The 21,444-nt window shown below is 41.5% G+C and overlaps 1 pseudogene; it reads right to left on the minus strand.

Annotated features, from left to right (window-relative positions):
• Positions 1-11,276: 11,276 nt before the first annotated feature.
• LOC131458657 (uncharacterized) lies at positions 11,277-13,141 on the minus strand (annotated as a pseudogene).
• Between the last annotated feature and the right edge of the window lie 8,303 nt (positions 13,142-21,444).

Here is a 21,444-nt window from a genome sequence, read left to right on the forward strand (position 1 = left end):
ACTCCATGCCACTTTTATATTAATGCGCAGCATCACATCGCCTGGCAAATCCGAATTTGATTCAATCTAAATTATAGCTGCAAGTGTAGAGCGTTTGTGATGAATACTAGCCTAATCATTTGGTTTTATGTGAACATTGCTCTGTTGAGCTTTAGCTGTTTCGGAGTAAAAAATACTGCATAGTGCACTTACTTAAATTAAAAACATTGAAATGTTTAACTACCTAATTATAAAGACTATACTTAACTAACTAAATGAATAAAATAAAATTACTGAAGCACTAAGATCACTTTCACTACTATAACATTATAGAAACTGCCCAGTAGAGAAACCCTGTCATGCTAGCTAGCATACACAGCTAGCTAAATTGTTAAATGGCCTACTTGTAACTACTGACTTAAGAGTTAGAGAGCACAACGAAAATAAACTACACCCAAACTTGATTCACTTGATTCAACTTGACCCAGGTAGACTGCAGTTCATCACTTCTTACCTGAAGTTCAGATTCCCCTCTACTCGCACTAACAGCGGCTGCGAGTCTCTCCTCCTCCTTCCTCCCCTTTCCCTCATCCACCTGAAAGCCACCTCCGCCATCATTACTTGCAGCTGCTTCGGATGCTGCTGCTGAAGATGAAGCTCCGCCATAGCCACCGGCAAACATCTGTGTTATTTTAACACATTTGGCAGCATCTGTCTGAAGGGCTAGTCTCTTTTTAGCTCTAATTTTTTGTATGCCCGATGGCCAGTCCAGCGGTGGCTGGAAATGACAGTCACAGAATCTCGTGACCCATGTGTAGCTCAGACAGCTCCTACTCTGGCGACTGGGAGAAAATGGACCGTAAGCGCAGCTATACAGCAGGCAAAGGCAGACCTAAGGCACCACAACATTGTTGGCCTTGTGCAACAGGGGAGAGGAGGCTTTGGCCTTGGAGAGATCAGACCATCTTGGCACAAAGCAGCACCATCCCAGCACAGAAGCCTGGTCATTGAAGAGGTGCGCAGCAAGGTACACAAAGGCTGTTGCTCAAGCTAAACAGGGGCAGTGGTTGAGATGGGAGGGATTTGACAGAAGGAAGTTCTCTTGGAAGGAACTGTAAACATTTAAAATCAGCTTCATCTTGCGGGCAACATATGATGTCCTGCCATCTCCCAGTAACCTTAAACAATGGTACAGAGAAGACCTAACATGTCTACTCTGTCCATCTCCAGCAAACCCCAAGCACATCTTGGTTGGTCACAAGACCAGCCTGACTCAAGACTGTTACACCTGGCAGCACAACCAAGAGCGGAAGTGTCTTGCAGCTATGCTGGAGACCAGACCAACAACCATTAAAACAGCACTAGTAATTTTCCACTCTGCAGCCTCACAGCAACAGTGAACCTCTGTAGTTCTGGATGTAGCTGTATGTTATCTTCTCCTTCACCTCTGTGACACAATAACCATCAGATCTCTTGTTGAAGTAATTTTAGTACCTTGAATAGAAATATGTTATTTTAGGACTATTCAGTGACATTTGAACAACTTTTTACTGAAAAAAAATAGTGTTTATTTTGTGCAGTCAATACTATTATAGCCTACTAAATGTACCCGGCGTTTGCTGCACAATTGGCAGTAGGATTATATTTTACAGTAATCACATAATTAAAAAACAATAATGTGCATTCTCTGCCAGTGTTTACCAAGTTAAATTTTCTTGCCTAATGTAACCAGTGTCTTGAAGTGAGTACAACTGATAGTTAATTTAGTCAACTTAAAGCTGGGTTAGTATCAGAAGCTCTAGGCATGACTATCGAGCCTGAAATAGTAAAAGGTCAGCAGTGAACACACATCACAAAACAGGTAAGTTTGAAATATGTCAGTCAGTCAGTCATCATCTACCGCTTTATCCTCAACCAGAGGGTCGCGGGGGGTGCTGTGCCAATCTCAGCTACATCGGGCGATAGGCGGGGTACACCGTGGACAGTTCGCCAGTCCATCGCAGGGCCACACACAGATAGAGACAAACAACCATTCACTCTCACACTCACTCCTATGGTCAATTTAGGGTGTCCAATTGACCTAATCCCCACATTGCATGTTTTTGGACTGTGGGAGGAAGCCGAAGAACCCGGAGAGAACCCACGCACACACAGGGAGAACATGCAAACTCCATGCAGAAAGGCCCTTGTTCCAACCGGGGCTCGAACCCGGGTCTTCTCGCTGCAAGGCGAGAGTGCTAACCACTACACCACCGTGTGGCCCAGTTTGAAATATGTCAGTCATCATCATCTACCGCTTTATCCTCAACCAGAGGGTCGCGGGGGGTGCTGTGCCAATCTCAGCTACATCGGGCGATAGGCGGGGTACACCCTGGACAGTTCGCCAGTCCATCGCAGGGCCACACACAGATAGAGACAAACAATCATTCACTCTCACACTCACTCCTATGGTCAATTTGGAGTGTCCAATTTACCTATCCCCACATTGCATGTTTTTAGACTGTGGGAGGAAGCCGGAGTACCCGGAGAGAACCCACGCACACACGGGGAGAACATGCAAACTCCATGCAGAAAGGCCCTTGTTCCAACCGGGGCTCGAACCCGGGTCTTCTCTCTGCAAGGCGAGAGTGCTAACCACTACACCACCGTGTGGCCCAGTTTGAAATATGTATTGTACAAAATTATTAACAATGATTTACACTCCCTGCCTATCTAAGCCGGCTTCCTAAGTGCACAGGCGCACAATAATGGGCTTAAGATAAGTCATTTCAAACAAAAAAAGAAAAATTGCTGCCTTTGGAGTTCGTGGAAGATCTTGATGTTTGTGTGCGTGTGTTTCTTGGAGTATGTATGTTCTTTTCTTACTACAAGGGTAGGTTTATGTATGATCTTATCTGTATCTCAGGTGAGGGAGTGGAATGATCATCCAAAAAAGACAATCGGAGCTATCTTGAGGAGCTTGAGGAAATTTGTACGGCTCGCCTCTCTCTCTCACAGCTTCCAACCAGTCCTCAATGCTCTCTGGCAATGTCTCCACCGGAAGAAAGGAAAAGGTGACTGCTCATAGAAAATTCCTAGGGGTGTATACGCCACCCTCTGGTGGAGTAAAGGTTACACTAAACCAAACCAAAGCACCATATCAACCAGGTGAAATTCTGAAATTAACTCTGATGCAACACCAGCTAGTTAAGTTAGCAAGTACTTGCTAATCCAGAAGGAAGAAGCCAAGCTCGTCTTGAAGCACACATCTAGCACATCTTTCCAAACAAATTCTGTGTCATTGCAATTTTGTAGTAGTTTAGGCGTAGTGTGGGAAGATTTAGATAAGTTACTAATGGGTAGGCCTATGGTATTAAAGTTAATTTTGAAAATCTGCAGTAAATAGATTCTTTGCTTTAGAGTTGTTTTGTTTATTTAAGATAAATCACAATTGTAATAATTTTTGGGACAAGTTGTTCATCTTTAAGTTAAATTAAAAAGGTAGCCAGTAGTAGGACAGTGAAGCTAGGTTGTTTAAATACCGGAAAAACTCAGAGACAGTCCTGGATGACCTGTAACTTCCTACTTTTAAACTCAGAAAAAAACGGAGGTAATAATACTCTGCCCTAAATGCCTTAGAGAAAAACTTTCCGACCATATTGTCACTTTAAATGACATTTAAATGACATTACCATGGACACACCAATAACGCACAAAGAGTGTCCTCATGGGAATTCTGAAGAAATGTATTTTCTGCACACGTGGTGACAAGCAACGAAACCCTTTTTTGTAACCCAGTGTAATAATACCTGTCCAATGTGCCTTATATCACCACGTTATAAACTTGTGCAATAGGACGTTGTGCAATAACACAAGCAGTTTAATACCTTAGCACTTTAGCACTTCACTGTCCCGATTTTAAATAAATCTGAACCTTTGACGTTAGCCCCCCCCCTACACACGCACACACAGAGCGGACAGGCGAGCAGAGACGCTGCAGGGGACCGAACCTGATGACGTGAAGGTAACGCCTTAGCTTAACTAAGAAACTAAAAGTATACATTTAAAAGCGATATTTCCACCTGCACTGTCGAGTCATTTAACAAATACACAGCACTCTTAGTCAATAACGAATTGTTGCGGACATGAAAGCTACGTTTCACTAACGCTTAGCTAACGTAACGCTTAGCTATAGTTTAATTAACGTAACATTTAACTAACGTAACGTTTCTGCAACAAGAAAGAAAGAAAGTAAGATGGCGCGGGTGAGTCCAGACGCCGTCGCGACTGCTCACCTGAGACTGTGCTTTCTATATGTTATTTATGCGACTTTCACCTTTTGTCTTGTGTTAACGTCTCCCGCAACGATAGTCTATGACCGCAGCTTACTTCTGAGTGTTGCACCATCATCCCTGTTCCAAAGAAGCCCAGCCCTACCTGCAACAATGATTATTGCCCAGTAGCACTCACCTCCGTGGTGATGAAGTGCTTTGAAAGACTGATCAAGGACTTCATCTGCGCTTCACTGCCCAGCTCACTTGACCCTCTTCAGTTCGCCTATCGCCCTAATAGGAGCACTGATGATGCCATCACCCACGTCCTCCACTTCGACTTCACCAACCTGGACAGCGGAAAGGGGAACTATGTGCGGCTGCTGTTCATCGACTACAGCTCCGCATTCAACACCATAGTTCCCCACAGACTGGTGTCAAAGCTCAAGGACCTGGGGCTGAACTCCTCACTCTGCTTCTGGGTCCAGAGCTTCCTGACGGACAGACCACAGGTGGTGAGGATAGGGAACCACACCTCCAGCCCACGCACTCTCAGCACCGGAGCCCCCCAAGGCTGCGTCCTGAGCCCTCTGCTCTACTCTCTCTACACCCATGACTGCAGAGCCACTCACCCCTCCAACATCATCGTGAAATTTGCGGACGACACGGTGGTGGTTGGCCTGATCTCGAACAACAGGGAGACGGCCTATGAAAAGTTTAACAAAGACAAAACAGAAAAGGTAATTTTTATTATATATAATTGTTATTGTAGTTTTTCAGGAGCATTAAATGTGTTAAGTACCTCAGCTGTATAGAATATAGAACTTTATTAAATGTATCTGATTACTGTAAACTCTTTTCACTGCATGACTTTGCTGCTAGAAAGTCCAGTTGCTATAACCATGGATGTATTATAAAATCTGGATAGAGCACCGCCCTTTTGGCTCCGTTCATTCCTATGGAGTTGCTCACCCAGCGCATAATTTTATGCCAAAAAAAGTTTCTGACTTCCGCGTTTATTTACGGGTTGTGGGGCCCATAGAGGATGCGCAGTAGTGTTACTCCCACAATGCCTCTCGGCTATGTGAATGAGCCGTCCACGTTATCCACTTGCTCAGCGCATCCATGAACTGCGACTTTTTCACATTTAACAGTAACTTTATGAACAGATAGTGACAATAAGACAAGACAAGCAGCCTCCCCGGGAATCAGTGCATCACACGGTCACAGCTCCACAGTCCACACCGCATCAGTGTCACGATGTCCGGGACTGAACACATTGATAAAGTGCAGCATGTCAGTCTCCTCTCCTCAATGAATCCACACAGCAGCTTGTTAATACATCGATAATAAGTTTGAAAATAAATGCTAATGAGCGACGAATAAATAACTAAAACCTGCTTTGTCGCAAAAAAAAATGCAAACTAAAAAGCCCTCATTGACTTAATTTATTCACATTTCTCATAAAGCTTTCATGTCGTACGGTTCACTGACAGTAGCGCCGTTCCCGAGACGCCACATGACCGTACACAGCTGTGACGTCACTCTGGGAAGTAAGATTGTCTGGGCCTTTTATGGCCTTTAGGAAGATTTTTCAAATATGAAACTCCATGAATCAAAAATATAAAAAGATCTATAAAAAAAGCCTGTGTCCATGTCTCGAGGTGTCCTGTGGCCACTTTTACAGGCGTCTCTTTTACTATGGTGGTCAATGGGAAAATTGCTTTTTGGGCCCCATGAGTATTGTTGTTGCAGTACCCAGTGTGGCCACCATGACAAAATTGTCTTCAAGGCAGATTTTATAATACATCCATGGCTGTAGCATTTAGCTGTTAGCTTTGTTTGTTGTTAGCTATGTTAGCTCCATGATGCTGTATACAAACTAAGTTATAAAACAGACCACTCGTTTAGTGATATTGTCGCTACTCACACTAGTGGTGGTGTGTTTTTTAGCGTGCTGATGAGCCATGTTTAGATATCATGTCAACGTGCCCTTGAGCAGCGGCACTTCAGTGGTGACACAGTAAAAATGTCACCCACAAGTGTCGGCAGTGAGCTTTCCCGCTATGTGTTTCCAACTGAGCTGCTACGCTTACCTTTAGATCATTAACATCTATAAAGTATGAACAAGTATGGCATTCAACTATGTTAACACTATTTATCTTCCATTTCTTTAGGTGGTAGCTTATAGGCTGGCAATGTAAGTTGTGCCCTTTTTCAATTTCATCAAAAGGGGCACTGCTCAAACATTATCGAGTGAGGCATGGTACCTTTGCTCGTGGATATTCAGTACCCTGTCTTTATTTAAACTGTCCATGCTCCTTTAAGACATGGGGTGGCTTGCACACACACTTGTATAGATCCCACAGTTTGCAGGAAAATGAAGATAGATAGATAGATACTTTATTCATCTCACAGAGAAATTCACAGTTCAGCAGCTCCAGAATATGTTACACGATAGAAACATAAGAGGCATGCAAGTCTATGTACAGTCTAAATATAAACTGAAACATATGTATAAAAAGGAAAAAAGAAAAAATATATAAAAAATATAAAGACGTTAAAAAGAAGAGTGTGAAGTTCTTTCAAATGTAAAATTTGTCATTCATTTTATCCAACCACAAAAGACTATTTTCAACATATTTATTCCCACTTGAAAAGTCATGAAACTGTAGAATGTGCTTTTGATGGATGTGATTTGAAGACAAACATATATGGGACTTATGCGACACATAGAAGTAGAAATCACAAATCCAGATTTTACGTCTGATGTCATTTCAAATCATCCAGTTTTAACTGGGAGGGAAACCAGCTTTCCAGAGTTGGAATCACATGATTATGTGGACATAGATACCACCTTAGACTTGGGTTGTGAAAATGATGCTTCAGGTGAAATTGTGAAAAATATTGGTTCTCTCTTGTTAAAATTGGAAAGTATCTATAACGTCACTGGCAAATGCATTGATGACTTGGTGGAACAGCTTCACTTTATCTGCTTTATCAACTCAGTATATCCCAAAGTTAGTTAGGGATATTTTTACAAAAAATGATTGTGCTGTTGATGAAGCTATTGTCAGTGAATTGGTAGACAAACTGTGTCAATCTAATCCTTTTAGTGCAGCTGTCGGTCCTGTTCAGTATTTCACTTGTTCTCTACATCGATGATTTTGAAATCTGCAATCCTCTTGGAACTTCTAAAAAAAACCATAAAGTCACAGCTTGTGACTGGGTACTTGCTGATGTACCATCTGAATTGAGATCACAGCTAACATCAATACATTTGGCCCTCCTTTGTAAAGCAAATGATGTAAAAAGGTTTGGCTATGAAACTGTTCTGGAGCCTCTTTTGAAAGACCTCACAATATTGGAAAAGGAAGGAATTTTTGTGGTATTTATTTAAATTGTATCTCCCAAATATATAGTTGCTTTATTCATGATTACACTGTCTCATTCATATTTCTCTTTTGTATAAGTTCACTAATCATTTTAGATATTTATCTATCCTAATCAAGAGAGGTCCTCCATTTCCTGACTGTCACTGTTCATTTCTTTCTTACTTGCAAACTTCTCATTATTCCTCCTTCCACTACAGCAAAAACTGGAGTGTTGAATTAACTCCCACAGAGTTGATTTTAACACTTTTTCAGGGTTTATATAGCTCCACACTCTACAGAGTTAAATTAATTTTCAAAATAGTTAATTAATAACATTTGTGTCAGAGTTACTTTTTTAACTCACTAAACTGGGTTAAATTAACACTACATAGTGTGAATCATAATAATAAAAACTTTATAATATAACAATTAAAATGACAGAATAATTAATTCCAAGAAACATTACATTTTCAAAAACACCATGTATTTTAAGGCCTTTTTTTCCCCCATCCAGTCAATTAAAACATAATAAACGAAGGTAATATGTATAAACTTTCATCTGCAGCACCATATGAGCTTTGAATATCAAATGGTTTGTGACATTTTAGTTCAGTTTTTTTTATGTCACACCTTTCTTCAGTCAGTAATACTTTGAAGACATGGTGATGTTCATGATGATTTTGACAACATCATTTCAAGCATTTCACTGTTGACCACATTTTCATCTATTACAGAAAATGATTTAATTGGCCCATATTCCTTCTGTTTAAGAGTGAAGGTTTCCCAGTGATAAGCAATGGCCATTTGATGCCTTTTAGCTAGTGATTTGGTTATGTTTTTGAAATTTTTGATAATCTTTAAACAACTTATGCTTAGCCTCAAACCTCATACTCCAGACATACAACAAATGACCAATTTTCCTAATAGAGGATGGATAATGGATCATAAAATGATGTTTTGGTGTCAGGTTTCTGTGTGGATACAAGCACTTAAATAGTTTGTGGTGGTGAACAATCAAATTCTTTAAATATACATACCCGGAGTGAGAGAAGGTGAAAACTATGTTCATTATTTGAAGTAACAAAAGTAACAAAGTCCAGTGTCTGTTCTCTGCAGGAATAATGTCACCAAACAAAAGTGGGATGTTTTTCACGAGACAGAATGGCCGTTTCTCAATATCCATACTTGTGTGTCCTTGTTCGTACTTGTGAAAACGTCATCAGCCTCAGTCCAAGTGCTGTTCCAATTCTCAAGTAGGCGAACAGCGAGGACGGTTCTCAAACCCGGAAGTGTTTTCGCTCCGCCCATTTTTACCAAGTATGCATCGGAGGTGACTTAAGCGTACTTGGAATGGCCATGTATCCCAGAATACATTTCGGAGCAGCATAGCAGCAGATAATATAAATATAAACCTGAAATAAATATTTTTCTGTGTCCCGGAACAAAGCTCAAACATCATTTGAGGCGAGAAATGAGTCATTTAGAATTCATACATGTGGTTTGTGTATTAAGATATGACGTATTTATAGTTTGGCAGCGACGTTTGTCAGAGGTGATAAGCTCCGCCTCTGCGGACGCTCAGCGCTCACTGTGCCCGGCACAGAGCAGCGTTACCTCGGCCTGTCCTGATGAAATGATCCGCTGGCTCAGACGTCGCTGTCATTAGATGCCATTGTCATTTTGTTTTGCTTAGTTTTTCTATTAAGTCAGGTTTTGCTCCAGTCTGAGCGCACTTTGTTTAATGTTTTGTAGCCTTTGAGTTTTCCTCCTTTGGAGTGATTTTCAGTTGGTTATTTTTTTAGATCTAGCTACCTAGTTGATGTTTTGTTTTTTGTTTTTTAGGAAAGCTGACCTTAGCTCATAGACTGTTTCAAAGCCTATTAATTTATCACTCGGTCAAGAGGTGATCTGGGTTTTGTGTGACAAATAAAGCCTGCCTAACCGTCCATCTCTGCGTCCCAGCCTGACAATATTTAAATATTATATATGTAGAGTAGTATATATTTGTACATGTCTATATATTTATAGAGTAGTGTGTGTGTGTATATATATGTATATGTATGTATACATATGTGTGTGTAGTATATATATGTGTATATATATATATATATCTACAATGCTGTATAATATATCTATTTTCCACATTATATTATTTGTATCGTATATTTTAATAGAAATAATTAAATGAAGTTCAATATTTTAAATGTGAAAATAATAACAATATACTGTATATGCATTTATTAAAAGTATTTCATATGTTCATTTATCAACACTGTAGGTGGCGGTAATGAGGCTGCAGCACTTGGCGCCAGCCACCATTCAAACAGAAGAACAATACATACATACTTGCTTACTTGAGTATTGAGAAAGAGCCACATACTTGTGTACTCCCGTACTTGGCAAGTATATACTCCCAGCGTACTTCCCAAGTAAGCAAGTACATACTTGTTTACTTGAGTATTGAGAAACAGCCAATGTCTGGATAGAGTTCAAGCCAATGCCATTGCCAGCACTACCCAATATAATTTTCCTGGGGCGGTTCTTTCGTTCTACAAATCCATAATCAAAACCATAAATCCTAGAAAACAAGTTCTGTTCTGATATGAAGTGACACGTGAGATATTCAAAAAGCAATTTGATCTCATACTGAGCCACACCTTCAAGAAGGTTGTGCATTATATCAAATGAGTAGTTATTGCAAACATGGAAATACTGAAATGAATTAAGTGCAGAATTTCTTTTCAAACCATACAGTGACTTCAACTGAATATTTTCCTGAAGAGACTGGCAATGCATATCAAACATTTCTTTTCCACGAAGAATCACTTTAGGATCATCCTCACTGTACACTGTTTGACAATCATTTTTCTCAGTCAAACAAAGGTGACAGAAATGACGGCTACTAAAAGACTTGTTAAAACCAAGAATTGAGTGCATCCCTAGATTATCTCCAGTGATCTGTAAGATTGTACCATATACCTGCTCATCAGAAAATGGAAGACTTAGCCCTTGGCTTTCCAGTTGTTTCACATCATTCATCAGCGGTTCCAGTATAACATCAAAACCTTACTTTTGCAGATCAGGTCTGTGACAAAGTGATACTAAATGAATATTCATCAAAATCAAATTCAATTTTGGAGGCAGGTTTCTTATAATGAAATAAATGCAACCAATTTTGTGAATTCTGCGTTTTGAGCCAAGAGGATTGGCTGTTTCAAAATCATCATAGTACAGTATAGCTGAATTTGTAATGCAAGCGGTTTGGCTGAAAACAAGGGATGAGTTTTAAAGTAACTTCCATCACAAAAATCATTATAAGTGTCAGGCTCTGAGCTACACTCTGTCTTTAGCAAATCACAAATCTCTGGATTTCTACACATGAACTTCAAGGATTCCAAAATAGGTACATATATAAAAGTATCCTTTTATCACAGGTACTTGATCATAAGTACCGGATTTCTGATTGCGCCTGGTGTCATATCTCAATCTTAGTGTTATTTCTCTAGGCTCTACAACTCCCCATTTTAGGTTGAAGTATTTATTTCGTTTCCATTCTGTATTCAGATGAGTGAAAGGGTTTTCAAATTTTTCAAAACATTCATTTACTACAGATATGTTGGGGTCAGTTGTGGGTAAAGCAGAAATAATGGCCTGCTTCGCTTCTGAGCCAAGCTCACTTGTTAATTCCTCCAAATCTCCTACAAGTGAGGACACCAAACTGTTTGAAATGCCACTACCCTGCAGTTTGGCCACGATGGATGCACACATTCCTTTGGATAAGTCCCTGGTAAGTCCAGAATCACTGCTCTCTGGAACTCTGGAGGAAAATTTGAGGAGTTTAATTGGTCCTCCAAAGCATGTGAAACTGGATCACTAGAGGAACAAGCAACAACTAAAGTTTTAGCAATTTGCCCAACATTGCTGTGAACAATATTGAGGTGATTCCTAAAGCCGGCATAAGTTTGAAACTGAAGCCTGCAGCTTGGCTGACAACAAAACAGCTTAAACTTAGGTCCAGTATAATAACCGTGTTCACCTCTTAGATGTGAAATCAACTCCTGACTGCTGGGATAAACTTTCTTACACATAAAACATGTAAGCATTTTGATCACAATGCCTCTTAGAGATTGCCTTGCCTTTAACTCAGTTGTGACAAGTATTTCCTGGTTAAGGAGTTTGGCTCTCATGTCTCGAACTCTTGGTTACTCCTTCATTTTTCCCTTATCAATATTGTACACTGTTGTCTGCAGAGATGTGTAAAAATTCACAAGCGCACCATCGTAAGACACATTGAACACAAAATGAGCTTTAAAAAGCTCATCAAATGCCCCAAGGGAGCGGTTGGCCTGGCAGGGGATGAGATGCTTGTCCATGGAGACATAGAAGCTGTCGATCTTCCTCTTCTGGCGCCCAACGGCCAGGAGGTACGGCTGCTGGCTCTTCTGATTCCAAAGATGCTCTTCTAAACTACAGCAAGACTGGGGTTGACACAAGGACATTGGACATTAAACGCAGTAGTAAGTCAGAAGATAGCATTACATCCTTTGTAAACACGACTGTAATTTGTTTCATCCACCTCTTAGCCACTTTTACACATGAGACTAAGACAATGACATGACAAATTATCATAAAAACTATAAATTAACTATAAATACCTTATGAAAGACTACAAGTCTCTCAACTGCATCAGAGGTGCTGATTTTTGGACACTTCGGTCCCCCTGGTGGTGGCGGAAGTAGATGCAACAGCAACAACATGGAGGCCATCTCTTGGTCATAGGCTATGGACAAAGACAGGAGAATGAATTAATTGCAGATACTTCAAAAGGTCTTTGAGCTTGAATGAGAACTACATTAACACTTACTAGAAGGCAGTATGCCTTATGAACTTTTAAGTCGTTCAGTAAGTTCAGTAAAATAATATTATTATTTTTAAGTTAATTGGCCTTTATTTATAGAGTCACAAGACTTTTGAACTGTAAATGCTTCAAGCAAATTCTATAGAACAAAACTCACTTGTTGCCTCATCAAGATCACTTCCTGTTGGACTCTCTGCTGACTTCACCATTTGACGCGACTCTGTTGAGGTGAGCTGCTTGTCCTCTTTGATGACATTATACCTGAAGATCGGATGCCATTTCTGAAGCAATCTGGTGGATACCTCATCATCAAACAGGAGAGTGAAGTCTTGATTCACCTATAAGAAAGAAAATATACTACTACCACATGCAGCACAAAATCTCAAGCCATTCTATGGCTTTCATACTTACCAATCCTTTTGTATCCAGGAATCTTGGGAAGATGGAGAGGATATCAAGACTTTTGCCTGTGTCATTGATAAGCTTCTGACGATCCTGAAAGGTCTCTCTCATCTTCTGGAAAATTAAGGAAGTGTCTGTTGTATGAATGAGCAAGGAGATATCTTCCTGGCATGCATCCCCATCAAGCTGCTGTTCAACAACCAGGGACCTTTGAAAATTTGGGCCTCCTGAAGAAAAGCACACAACACACACTTTCAAAAAAAAAGCCTAGCAGATAGGTAAATGGAAACAGAACAGTATCATTAAGTACAAGTAAATGGTGATGAGAACATTTTCTAGTTTGTAGACTTTGTAGAGTTACTTTCTTACTTTCTTAATCGAGCAGCAGAAAGAAAGTTTGGAGTGAGCGAGAAACTTGTGAGGGACTGGCGAAAAGCGGAGGATACTCTAACTGCAATGAAGAAAACAAAAAAAGCTAATTGCGGGCTAAAAGCTAGATGGCCACAGCTAGAGGAACAAGTACACAAATGGGTGCTTGAACAACGTGCTCATTGTAAACATGTATTGTGTAAACAAAATATTATTATATAAAAATTTTAACTTTTGTGAATTCTATTACCATGTTGCTTTGAATTTAAATAATTCAGCCCTGGTTCTAACCATTTATCTTTGCAATGTCCACAGGATAGTTCTGATGTACTCGGCAGTCTTCCAGAGGGTTTAGCAGAGGAGGCCATAAAGATTTACGTGGTGCAGAATCAACAGGGCTCAGACGTAACTACTGATGTTGGGATTCAATTGAGGGAGTCACTGTCCTCAGCAGCCTTGGAGACCTGAGCAGAGCCTGCTGCTACTTACTGGGACTCACATATGCCTTGGACCTTAGGTACCCAAAGAAACTTAGATATGATGGAGCTGGACCCTGGGACCCTCTCAACCAAGGCTCAGAGACTAAAAAATTACTTGTGTGTAGTTGCTGAGTACAGTTAAGCAAGGTGCTTTAATAGTCTGTGAACTATTCATTGGCATTGGCATTTACTGTTCTTTTAATGTTACTGTTCATAGTGCATTACAGCCATTTACTGTGTTATTTTAATGTCACTGTTCATAGTGCATTACAGCAATATACTGTGTTTCCCACATGAAAAAAAAGAATTCTAGACTATGACGTGTAGAAAAGTGAGTTTCCTTAGCACTTAAAAAAATGCAGAACTACAAAAGTCTGTCCTTCCACAAGCATTCAAATGTTCTTTAGCTAATACTGAAAGCCTCTCCTTCATAAAGCTTTTTGCTTGAATGGTTTCAAATGTAAACTTGGTAAAGTGTAAGGAGAGTGTAAGGGGTTATTTATGTTGTAAAACATCAACTAGTTATGTTCACATTCCATAATCAGTGTTCTGATCTGGTTTCATTTAAGCTCTCCCAAACTCTGGATAAACCTGGAATTGAAAAGTTGTATATTTTGGCACCTGTAAAACAGTGTGCTTATTCGATTGCATTTGTTATTGAACAGGTTGACTGTGAATAAATAAATGGTACTTAAAAAGTGAATCTGTATACAATAATTTTTTTGTAATTTGGCTTCAGTAGCACATTTTTCAGTTACATCTACCAAGTATTTTAATTATAGCTACTCATTTTTTCAAGTAGTTATGAATAAGGATTACTGTAGGAGCCACACATTGCTTGCGGGGGATTATTTGGGCTTTGATTTGCTTGGTATGGTTGCCATGGTGATATGTGGGGTTTGGGTCACGTGGGCACCGTAGCAGGTTATAATTAGGGGCTGAATCACCTGCACTGGGAGGAGAGAGGAGAGTCAGGTAGCCGTAATTTTAGTTGACCGCTTTATTTTCAGTTATGATACACAAACAAACGCAAACAGTGCACGTATTACATCTTACCTGCGTGTGTATTTCGAAATAGCCGCTGTAGTAGCTGTTGTGTTTATCATTAAACATCCTGAAACTTGCTTACCCGGACTCAGCGTGCTCCTCTGTACCGGCAGCGCGTCATACAAACAAACAGGACCTATCTCCTCTCAAGCGACGTTAAACGGCTGTTAAGTCGCAACAATTACTATTGCATTGACTTAGGCTTTGAATTATATCTAATCACTTTTTTTAAATAGTTTTGACCAAGGATTACTATTGCATTGACTTAGGCCTACTCAATTTTAAATGTCATAATACTGAATGAAGTTATTCAGATCTACTTAAATTTTACACTGACATTTACTCGTTTCAAATGGTATATTTGATTGATTTTACAAGTTTTGTATGATTCAATATTTTTAAGTGTAAAAATGTTTCACCAAAATAATTGAGTGGAGTATAGTTACATTTTTCAGAGTGTAGGAGGTGGGTGGGATCTTCTGTGATGAGGCAAGCTTTCCTTTGGACTTGCTTGAGTGTGGAGTACTGATCGTTGAGTTGAGTTTTGACAATTATTTTTTTCTTGCTTGATTGATGATCCGGGGAAGCTTTGATTTATTTTGACATATATGTTTGGCAGTGATATTTCATGTTGTGAAATTAGATTCCGAAAGTAAAAGCATCTTGACACACTGTGAATGGACCGTGAGATAAACTGCAGCAGCTAGAATGATTAGACCAAGTTTTTCTTTATTGAGGACGTTACATAAAAGCACATGATCTCATTCCAGCAAGGCCTAGCATATTTTTTTTAAGATGTTTTTATTTTTAAAAATAATATTCCGGGGTCAGTTCATGCTGAACAGCTTAGTACTCAAGTCAAAACATAGGATAAACCAAACCTTGGCAGAGGATGGATATGGGCCTCCTCGAACTCCCCTTTGTTTCTCTCATTCCATCTGACCTCAGAAAACATAGCCAAGAAAAATTAAGACTTTATTCCCTTCCCTTCCTTGTTTCTCCGCCCACCATGGTGCAGACTTTTATCTTCTTGACAAGGAGTGAAAGCTAACAGGAAGATTTGAGGTAACCACGTTAAAGTATTAAAATTAAAGAAATAAACATTAAAGTAGTGACCTGTTTAATCCTTCATGGCTACCTACTAAAACAATTACTTAAAGACAACATAGACGTTTATACGTTTATCTATAGCATAAGTTTTATTCACTAATGTTTGTTACGGCCCTCAGCCTTTCCTGTGTCCCGTCTCTGTGTGTGTGTGTGTGTGTGTGTTGCCGATTGCTGTAGTGATTGCTGATTGGGAGTACCTGTGCCCAGCTTCCCACCTGATAAAAGCCTGCTGGCTTGGATCGTCTCTCTCTCTCTTTTCCCCTGGGATCGTCAACCTGCTGTCTGTGCCTTTGTTTTGTTTTACACTATACAACATGCACCACATATTGGACATCGCACCCAAGCACCCTCATACACCACTGACACTCACTTCCACACTTCATTGTACCTTTATATGGCGACACAAGGGTTATTACTATGTTATACGCCAAATACCGACAACGCCACCTTGGGTTAGGGCCCAAGGACCAGGACTAAGTTCGTTTACTCAGGGATGGAATGAGACAGATTTTAATGATCATGTCTAACAATTTATTATTAAAAACAATCATGAGATTGGCACTGTAACAAGAAAAGAAAGGAGCCCAACTAAAAGGGGGATGTGGTCTGAGGCTTACCGGCTGGAGGAGGGGTTTGGTAGGGGAAGTGACATCCAAAAGGAAAAGGAGGACACTCCACACACACAGCAAAAGGTGACGTGTAAACAAAGAAAATCTTAAAAAGGGATCACACAGCACACAGGACCACCACCACCACCGTCGGCCTTCAGCACTAAGGGGAGAGGAAAACACAATTAAACGGGCTCAAATTTAAGGAACCATTTAAGGAGTCTCTGGCCAGAGATATCAACTCAACAATTAACCAGTTTTAACAGTTTTAACTCAAATTGATCATATTAACAACATAAATTCAACCATTAAACAAAGAGTAAATAAGTAAACAATTAAACCAAACCTTGCCGGATTGCACTTACAAACACTCACACACACAAACACACACATATAATTCACAATCTTAGCGAGTGGCTGAGAATTCGGGCAGACTCGTTGCATCCAGTATGAGTGACAGCCACACACGCACACACACCAAGCAACAGGAGGAGGGACACAGCCTACTTTTCTCCCCTCGGTAAGCGCAGTGATTGGCTAATAAGTCAGTGGTGCCTCATACCACTACATTTACTACAGCCCTAGAGCCAGTTGTAACACCATTACAACTGGAAATTCCAAGTTTCCAAGTGAAGGAGCTGGCTTACATGCATTTGTAGTCTGAACCCTGAATTTCTGAGGTCATGGGGCATTCCTGTGTAAGGAACTCAGATTTCCAGGTCTATGACAACAAGGGAAGCTCAGATTCCTCTTAAATGTTGTCAAATATGTACCGTGTTGTATTCATATAGACTAAATGTGCGCTAGAATGTGATTAGAATGTGTAACTAGTTCATTCAGAATTAGCTGTGTATTGTAACAAACAGGACTGGACCCAGATGCGGTACGGTGTTAAGAAAAAAGGTTTATTCCAAAAACAACAGGGAAACAAACAAGACGAACCTCAAATGGGAACAAAAAAGTCTCCGGCACGAGATCCACAGGGCACAGGAAACAGACTTGAACAGATAAGCTAGTTAATAAGTCTAGTGATGTGACGTTCCGTTTCGAGGCTTCGAAGCGTGTGCCGAGTAGGGGAGGGGGCGTTTCCGCGATGCGCGTATCGAGGCTTGCTTCATTTAGGGGAGGAGCCAAAAATGATGACGTCCGAAGCCTCGCTGCCCGGCTGTACCACGTGATTACTTCGTGAAGTGGTTCAGATTTAGCGCGAGGTTTTACAGCTATATAGACCCCTATATAGGCTCCATTCAAAATGTGGGTTTTTGAAGGAGAGTTGCGGTCAGTTGAGAGTTTGGATAGTTTGGAGAGTTTGGATACTAGAGTTTGGACAGCGTTTATATAGTTTGGAGAGTTTAGGGAGAGATAGAGATTTAGGAGAGGGAGGAGAGTAGGATAGGTGATATAGGATGGAGCCAGCGAGGTTCATCATTGTCCAAGTTTCACAAGCATAATCTGTGCCCTTTTCCTAGTTCCACAAGCACTTTCACTGTCCTCTGCCTGATTACGCCCATGCCATTTTCAGAAAAACATTGCACAACCTGCCATATTATGATATTACCATTTTGGGAAGACTTACACACACAGAATACATTCAAAAAATGTATTAAACACATATGTACAGAAATTATTTGGTCATACATTTTTTGTAATTCATAGTCATTTCTAACAGACACAAAAATTCAATTCATCACACATTATGTGGTTCAGATACAGCTGCCTGTGATTATACACTTGGCCAGTAGGTGGTTTCGTGTGCACATGAAGCTTCGAGAAATGAACCCTTTCTCGAACCAATTGGCTCAAGTGGTTCAATGCCTCATGAGGCTTCATCTCACCATCACTAAATAAGTCCACTGAAGCACGGATGTGCAAAGTCCACTGACAACAAAACACTGAGGGGCGAGCTCAAAAAGTGCATCTAACACAAGCGACAGACAAAGACAAACTCACACAGACAAAGAAAGAGGGAGCGGTTATATACACTGAGGAATTAGGGAGACGACAAACAGCTGGGACGAACAAGACACAGGTGAAACGGGTTGGGTAATCACAGAGGGGGAAGTAAAGTGCACACAGACAAGGGACGAAAAAGACTTCAAAATAAGAGGGAATTTCACAATAACATGACATGGAACGTGACAGAGCCCTCCCCTCAAGAGTCGCCTCAAACAAACAAAAACCCTGACAACTAAACATAAAGCACCGAACATTAAACACTAAACATGAAACACTAAACATTAAACTCTAAACCCTAAATGTTAAACACTAAAACTTAACCAAAAAAGGTTAAAAGTAGGGGGGACAAACGTCCCGGACTCTTGGGGACAAAACATGAAGGGGGGGGGGGGGGGGTAGGAGGCCGACCGAGAGTGATTAAAGTCCCTTATGAGGGAAGGGTCGAGGATGTCCCGGCTGGGGATCCACGACCTCTCCTCAGGACCATAACCCTCCCAGTCGACCAGGTACTGGAACCCGCGTCCCCGGTGCCGAGAGTTCAAAATACGCCGAACGGTATAGACTGGCTCGCCGACATTTCCAGTTCCTGGTTGTGCCTTTCTGACCGTTGGACTGAGGATGGTACCCAGAAGACAGACTGGACCAGGCCCAATGAGATGGCATAACTCCGCCCAGAACCGAGATATGAACTGGGGGCCACGGTCTGAAACAATGTGCAGGGGCAGTCCACGGAGCTTAAACACGTCCCTGAGAATCACCTCTGCTGTTTGCTTAGCCGACGGAGGAGCTTGGCCAGGGGAATGAAGTGTGCCATCTTGGAGAATCGGTCGACCACAGTCAGAATGCAGGTCTTACCCTCCGATGGCGGCAACCCGGTGACAAAATCCAGGGAGATGTGGGACCAGGGCCGAGATGGTACTGGCAGAGGAAGGAGCTTCCCATGACGCTGGGCATGGGAAGGCTTGCATGTGGCACAGACCGGACAGGCCGCCACAAACTCCCCGACGTCACGGCGCATGCCCGGCCACCAGAAGTGCCGACCCACAAGCTGAGCGGTACGAGACTCTCCCGGATGGCAAGACCACTTCGAAGCATGCCCCCAACCAATCACCTGTGGACGGAGACACACTGGGACAAAGAGACGGTTAGGGGGACAAGACACCAGGGGTGGGTCAGAGCGATGAGAATGCCTAACTCACTCCTCGACGTCCCAAATGACAGAACCCACCACCAGGTTAGGGGGAAGAATGGGGACAGGAGACTCAATAGTATCAGGGGCATCAAAAACTCTAGACAGGGCGTTAGCCTTAACAATACGTGTACAAGGACGGTAAGAAACGACAAAGTGAAAGCGGGTAAAGAAAAGCAACCACCTGGACTGCCTGGGGTTGAGGTGCTTAGCTGCTCGAAGGTACTCAAGGTTGCGGTGATCTGTCCAGAACGGTTGCTCCACCCCCTCCAGCCAGTGCCTCCATTCCTCGAGTGCAGATTTAATGGCCAGCAGCTCTCTGTCCCCCACACTATTGTTCCTCTCAGCCCGAGACAGCTCCCTGGAATAGAAGGCACAGGGGTGGAGCTTCTGGTCCGAACCTGCCCTTTGAGACAGGATGGCCCCCACCCCGGAGTCCGAGGCGTCCACTTCCACCAGGAATTGACAGTGAGGATCAGGGTGACGGAGAATTGGTGCAGAGGTGAACCAGCGTTTAAGCTCAATGAAGGCACAGTCCGAGTCTGGGTTCCATTGGAAGGTCTGCAACGCAGAGGTGAGGGCATGTAAGGGAGCAGAGACAGAACTAAAATTGCGGATGAACTTGAACCCAGGAAGTGCTGAAGGGCCTTCCTGGAGTCCAGAACCGGCCATTCACGCACCGCTCTGACCTTCTCGGGGTCCATCCGGATCTCTCCGGGTGAAATGATGAACCCCAAGAATGAAACCGAATGGGCGTGAAATTAGCACTTCTCTGCCTTCACGTATAGGTGGTGCTGCAACAGCCTCTCCAGCACCTGGCGGACATGGTTGGTATGGGTGATCTGAGATACACAAAGACGAAGACATTCAGCATATTGCGGAGGACGTCGTTAACAAACGACTGGAAGACAGCTGGGGCGTTGGTGAGCCCAAACGGCATCACCAGATATTCATAATGCACCGATGGAGTGTTAAAAGCTGTCTTCCATTCGTCCCCCGCCCTGATATGAACTAAGTGATAAGCATTGTGGAGGTCGAGCTTGGTGAAGATAGTGGCTCCTTTGAGGAGTTCAAAAGCAGATGACATAAGCGGAAGTGGATAATGGTTCTTGATTGTGAAACTATTGAGGGCGCGATAATCAATGCAGGGACGCAGGGTACCGTCCTTCTTCCCCACAAAAAAGAAATCGACACCGGCCGGTGAGGAAGAAGGACGAATAATACAAGATTTTAAGGATTCCTGAATGTACTTGTTCATGGCAATGGTTTCGGTTTGAGAAAGAGAAAACAGACGACCACGAGGAGGAACGGATCCGGGATGAAGCTCATGTATTTCCCCACATGTACATGATACTTATTAGTAAAAACCACAATACATACATGTATATACCATAGAAATGGCAACCTTAAAATGGCTGGATTTATTAAACCATCAGTCTTCTTTAACATTTACACTTATTCATTAAATCACCCCTTGTTAAAGCTCACAGATGTTTTTTTTATATAACTGAACACCAAATACCAAATACATTTAACAATTTTACCAAATAAACTGACATTCAAGCTTCACTGGCTTGAATTACTTATTGTATCGTGAATAAAGGGGGAAGAGATTCGTCTGCACCCGACGTTTCTTTCCGAAATATAAGTGGTAAACAATATTGCCAAACAAATAATTAGATAATTACAGATCATTTGGTGGTTGAGTAATAAGAGTTGCTTATTTAGAATGACACGCATAGCAAATTTCTGTACAAGGCCAAGACAACTTATATACAAATTATAACAATTCGAGCCGTTTTTAGAACTATAAGAGTTGTTAG

Source organism: Solea solea, chromosome 4 (genome assembly GCF_958295425.1).
Source record: "Solea solea chromosome 4, fSolSol10.1, whole genome shotgun sequence".
In the NCBI taxonomy this organism is placed as follows: Eukaryota; Metazoa; Chordata; class Actinopteri; order Pleuronectiformes; family Soleidae; genus Solea; species Solea solea.